Consider the following 5,650-nt stretch of genomic DNA (forward strand, 5'->3'; position numbering starts at 1 on the left):
TTTTTTTTTTTTTTTTGTTGATTTTTTTTTTTTTTTTTTTTTTTTTTTGAGATGCAGTCTCACTGTCACCCAGATTGGAGTGCAGTGGTGCAATATCGGCTAGCTGCAACCGCTGACTCCCGGGTTCAAATGATTCCCATGCCTCAGCCTCCTGAGTGGCTGGGACTACAGGGATGCGCCACCATGCCTGGCTAATTTTCGTATTTTTTAGTAGAGATAGGATTTCACCATGTTGGTCAGGCTGCTCTCCAACTCTTGACCTCAAGTGATCCACCCACCTCGGCCTCCCAAAGTGCTGGGATTACAGGCTTAGCCACCAAATCAGGCCATGACTGTGGAATTTTAAATTCAAAATAATGCTGAAGGTCTCTAGCAAGTTAAATGGTTGCTAGATAATAACGGAGGATATACTTATGATCAAATAATGGGTTAATATTTCTTCTCAAGGCCAAGATGTTCCTGAATGTTATCTACAATCGCTGAACATTTTCTAAGCATCAACTCCTTCCTCCTCCTGCCCCAAGAAAATGATCTCTTGAGACTTTTTAGTGTTCTACAACATTCTAGTTTCAACTTCCCACCTTGCTAATAGCAGCTTTCTGTTTCCTCCTCCTAAGACTGTTGTTTCATTAACACGACACTTCTCTGCAATTATTCTTTATTCTTTTGGGGTATGTGAAAGCACTCACCTGCTCCTCCAACATATCAACCCTTCAAGTACTTGAAAAAAGTTTTCATGAATCCAATTTCATAAATATTATACATTAATGCCCTACTATTCATATAAATACCCTAGGTCATTTCATCTAACTAGTCCTTAAATGAATTATCTTTAGACCCCCCCACCACCATGCTCTGAACAGATATTAATAAATCTTTACTGAAATGGATCATTAAAACCAAATATAACACTCTAAAGTCAATGCAGAATAGAGTGGACTGCATTCCACTCTAGGGATGCCATGCTTATCTTAATGCAAAATAAGAATACAATTAGCTTTTTATCTGCCAGTTCTCACAATGGACTTCTCATGAAAACAGTGATTAACAGAAATCTTCATACAACCAACTCTTTGCCTTCTGCAACACCTTCTGAGTTCAGGAAATACTTAGTGAATACCTACTATGTGCCAAGCTCTAAAGTATAATTACTAAACCAAGATGGTAAATATTCCATCTTGTTTGCTCTGGCAGCCTAAGAGTAACAAAGACCTTTCAATAAATCAACGTATTTGTTACCTTCTCCTTTCTACAAGATGTGTAAACCAGCAATAATGTAAAAGGAACCTGTGCTTAGCTTCAGTGAGCTGGTACGATCTTTTCCCAGCAGCGCCTAGAAAAGTGCTTACAGTATTTAAAGAATTTTTGTTCCCTGCACAGATGATGAGGAATAATGAAGTTCTGATAAACGGAGGAGAAGAAAGCTGTAATATAGATCAGTTTTGCGTCAGACCTTCACACTGTACCTTCTTTATGCAGCTCGAAGTGACTTCCATCAGACACACTTCTAATTAAGAAAAAAATTCCAGCTTCGAATATAACTGATGATATGTCCTTCTGACTACGGTAGGGAGGCTGGTGCCCAATTTCAATGGATTTAACATTTGAGTCATGTATACTTTCTGTCATGTTTGCCTGCAAATTTACTTTCTGTGTTTCCCATTGATTGTATGTTTTTTTAAGTTGTATTTTTTTTTTTTTAAGACTTGCTTTGAAGGCAATTTCAAAGTAGAATTAAAAAATAAAGTTTTAAGCACCGGTAACCTCATTGCAATAAACATTTAGATACTCCCTAGTTTTACTTTGAAAAAACGTACATATTTGCATATGCAAATGTTGATGCTTTATTGAAAAGAAAATTATCCTAAAAAGGTTATGAAGCAGGGCCATAGCATTTCAGAGGTCTGGAGGTGACTGCCCCTGGTATCATTAAAGAAGGATGGTAAATATAAAGAGATATGGATAAAACTGGGCTTTGAAAATTGCTAGCATAGCCACGTGCCTAAGAGTAGGGAATGCATTTCTAGAGTTAGAAATGGACTAAGTACGCCCTCAGAGAAAGGAGAATGCCAGGTATTTCAATGTGATAACTTTGGTTCAAGCTATTTGTGTAGAAAGGTAAAAAACAAAAGGTGTTTCCCATTGATTGTAAACACCTTGTGGCCAGGAACCAATGCTTCTTTTCTAAAGCTGTCGCTAGCTTGTGCAGTCACCTCCCCAGAGTAAACACAAAAGTATGCAACAAAAGTTTCCCTTCAGGGGGAAAACCCATCCCAACGTTTCTTCATATAAATTCTGGTACTCGTTTTCTCTTCCAAAGTAGAAACAGCTATTAACAATTAGTTCCTAAACTGCCAGTAAGAGCCCTACAACAAGCTCTTCTCCAATCTTGTCCTTGCCCCTCCCGCTATTAACTCCAGAAACGACTCGGCCTCTTAACTAGTATAACACAACCCTCGAACAGGAACACTTTGCACAGCACTGAGAATAATCTGACATGCCCAAGGTCATATAAAAAGTCTGCCTCCTGAACCAGGATCTAGGTTCAGTGGCCACTAACCTAGTTCTGGCTCTACTAAGTCTAAGGCTAAGACCCTGCTTAATTTCAGAAGCTGTGGCTTAGGAACCTCCTGAGGGGATCAGTTTCCTTCAACAAACAGTAAGCCAAGTCAACCTGCAATTATTCCGAAGAATGTAAGAGGCCTCAAACCCTGCCTCAGAGGCAGTGTACCAAGACGGTAAAGATCGCCACCACTAGCTATGTGGTCTTAAGTTCTCGAAGGCTCACTTTCATCACATTCGAAACGGAAATCACAATACCTGAATGTGGAGGTGCCCTTGCGATGATTAAATGAGACAGTGCATCTAAAATACTTACTATAGTGTCCAGTAAGGCAAACTCTTAAAGTTAGGTAGAATCATCACTATAAAACCAGGCTGGGCCTTCAGTTGGCGCTTGATTAAGCGCCGACTTAGCCAAGGAACGATGCTCCGATTCAGCGACCCCCATCAACTTACTCCCATAGGCACCACTCCACACCCTTCTCACCCTTCCGAGTTCCTCCGGGGACTGGGCGCCTGCCGCCCCAGACCTCCCAAAGCCCCCCTCCTCTCAATCCAAAACCCTGGAGCCAGGCGGACCTGCACCAAGGCATTAGCTGGCGCACCCGCCTACCGGAGCCCTCGGGGTGCGCCTCCCTGCCAGCGCGGCCAGGGGCTGCCTCTCTCCCCTCCCCCTCCGCGACCTCCCTTCCCCTCCCCCCATGCGAGGGCCCGCCCGTCCTCCCTCCGGCCCCCTCCTCCCTCCGGCCCCCTCCTCCCTCCGGCCCCCTCCTCCCTCCGGCCCCCTCCTCCCTCCGGCCCCCTCCTCCCTCCGGCCCCCTCCTCCCTCCGGCCCCCTCCTCCCTCCGGCCCCTCCCCAGCGCGCCTCCGACCCCAGCCGCCGGGCGGTTCGAGCGAGGGCCTCCTAGCGCCTCCCTGTCTCCTGGCCTCCTCGGAGACAGCGGCCGCACCCCCAATTTCTAGCGGTCGTACCGGCTTGCGGAGGCCGCGGCCGCCGTCTCTCTGCCGGTCTCCAATGACTGGGCCGACGCGAGGCCACAGGGCTGGGGCGTCGCGGGGAGGCGGTAGTCACGGCCCGCTCGGTTGCCCTCCGCGACTGCCGCACCTCGCTCCCAGGCTCGCGCGGGCACCGGCCAATCACACTGACCCAACAAGCCTAGCAAGAACTCCGGCTCTGTACGTGGCAGGTGGGGGAAGAAGAGAGGCGGGAGCAAGAAAAAAAAATGTCCTTTCGCCCCGCCTCACTGCGCGCGGACTACCAAGGACGCATGCGCGACGGCGTGACGCGCAGGGCGGGCTGGGACCCGCTGCCTTGTCCGGCCGGAGAGTCCCCGCCTTCACACTGGGTGACTGGGTATAGGAAGCGTGAGCTGAACCGATACACGCATGCGCCGGGCGTGACTACGCACTTCCGGTTTTCTTAAAACCATATATTTCCGTCTCGCCAGTGGGCGGGGCGTAGTGCGCTCTTCTAGACTTTTTAAGAGCTGGTTGCCGGTAGGCATCTGTCCAATTTTACGTGGGTTTTGTCTTTGTAGTTGTTGACCATTGTAGTAACAACTGAAAAAAAAAAAAGAGAACCCTTTTCTTCTACGAATCCATTCATTCGTTGTTGGGAGCCTACGCTTTGCCAAGCCCTGTTCTAGGAATGGGGGTGAGTCAGTTCGTGAGCAAGGAGTTTCCAACAGAGCACAGGGAAGCCTGACAGCGCTTATGAGACAAATCTGTGACTGTTTAAAGGACAAAAGCTGGGAAATTAAGGCTAAAGATGCCTGAAGTGAATTTTGAGAGATAAGGCATTTGAGTGTGCCCTACGTACTCTTCCCTTCTCTCTTACCTGTTCAAATAGAAATATAGTATGAGCAAGTGGGAATTTATAGCCAAGGGGTGGGGGTCCGCCAGTGGATGGAAAATTACTAAGAGAAGCAAGGGAGATTCTGGCTAAACCAACACAACAGGATTCTAGATGAAGGTAGGCCAGGATAATCAGACATCACCTGGCGGGTGGTGGAGGATGAGGAACCTGATCAAGGGTGAGGCGTTCTTACTACACTGACTTAACAAGGTTCTTTGCTAAAACTGAGTTTTACAAGGAGGTGTACAGATGGGCTTAGGAGAAGGCTCAGGACCCCCAAGTTTGGCTAAGCAGAGAATCCTTGTCACTTCTAAGTGAAGACTAAGCCTAAAAGTAAAGCATTTAGGCCCTACCTGGTCTCCAGTTGTTTACCAGTTATAAAAGAAAAACTTCAGCCAAATTAAATTTAAAGGAGTTAATTGAGCAATGAACGATTCACGAATTGGGCAGCCTCAGAATCAGAGCAGATTCACAGACTCCAGCACAGCCACATGGTAGAAGGTTTATAGACAAAAAAAGGGAAATGAGGTACAGAAATCAGCAGTGAAGTATAGAAACGGCTGGATTGGTTACAAGTTGGCGTTTGCCTTATTTGAACACACTTTGAACACTTAGCAGTCTATGAGTGATTGAACTATGAGTGGTTGAAGTGTGGCAGCTGGAATTGGCCAAGACTCAGTTATTGTTATAGACAAATACACCTGTTCGTTTTTCAATCTTTTCTATTAAGCTAGGTGACAGTTCATCCACAAGGATTCAAATATAAAAGTATGGAGTCCTTCTCAGGCCATATGTTTTTTGCTTTAACACCAGATACTCCGAAAGGACCTGGAGTAAATTCAGGTGTTTCAGAGTGAGAACTTATGTTCTTTTGTACTATAAATAATGTGATCTGCTTCAGGTGTAAGTCTCTGAAACTTCTGTTTGAGAGTGAAATAATGTAAGTTTAGACTTCTCTTCCAACAGTTGTATTGCCCTTTGAGCAATTTGCAGGGATAAGGGAGTGGAATACTACAGAAGAAATGGGAAAAAAAAAAAAAAAAACCCAGCTCCTCATTGCTCTCCAAAGAATGTTATTCATTGCTTATTTTTTAAAAACTGAATAATACAGATTTGGGGCGATGTACTGCTGTCAGATAATAGTATTATCATGTCATTAAGATGGCTTGGGATGGGGTAAAACCACAAGCATATGGCAAAAGTAAAATATTCCCTGAAGGAAGTGAATTATAC

At 45.3% G+C, this 5,650-nt stretch overlaps 1 protein-coding gene across 6 annotated transcripts in view; it reads right to left on the reverse strand.

Moving 5' to 3' along the window:
• TFG (trafficking from ER to golgi regulator) overlaps positions 1-3,972 on the reverse strand; it is a 36,226-nt gene extending 32,254 nt beyond the window's left edge. For 4 of the 6 annotated variants that reach the window (XM_017521082.2, XM_017521080.2, XM_017521085.2 and 1 more), the window contains exon 1: positions 3,535-3,920. The gene's annotated coding sequence lies outside the window, so the exon portion shown is untranslated. Of the gene's footprint in view, positions 1-3,534 lie in introns of all 6 variants that reach the window. The other 2 variants (XM_017521081.2, XM_017521083.2) reach the window with 1 other exon arrangement.
• Positions 3,973-5,650: the final 1,678 nt, after the last annotated feature.

This window comes from Cebus imitator, unplaced genomic scaffold (genome assembly GCF_001604975.1).
Source record: "Cebus imitator isolate Cc_AM_T3 unplaced genomic scaffold, Cebus_imitator-1.0 Scaffold950, whole genome shotgun sequence".
NCBI classification, from domain to species: Eukaryota; Metazoa; Chordata; class Mammalia; order Primates; family Cebidae; genus Cebus; species Cebus imitator.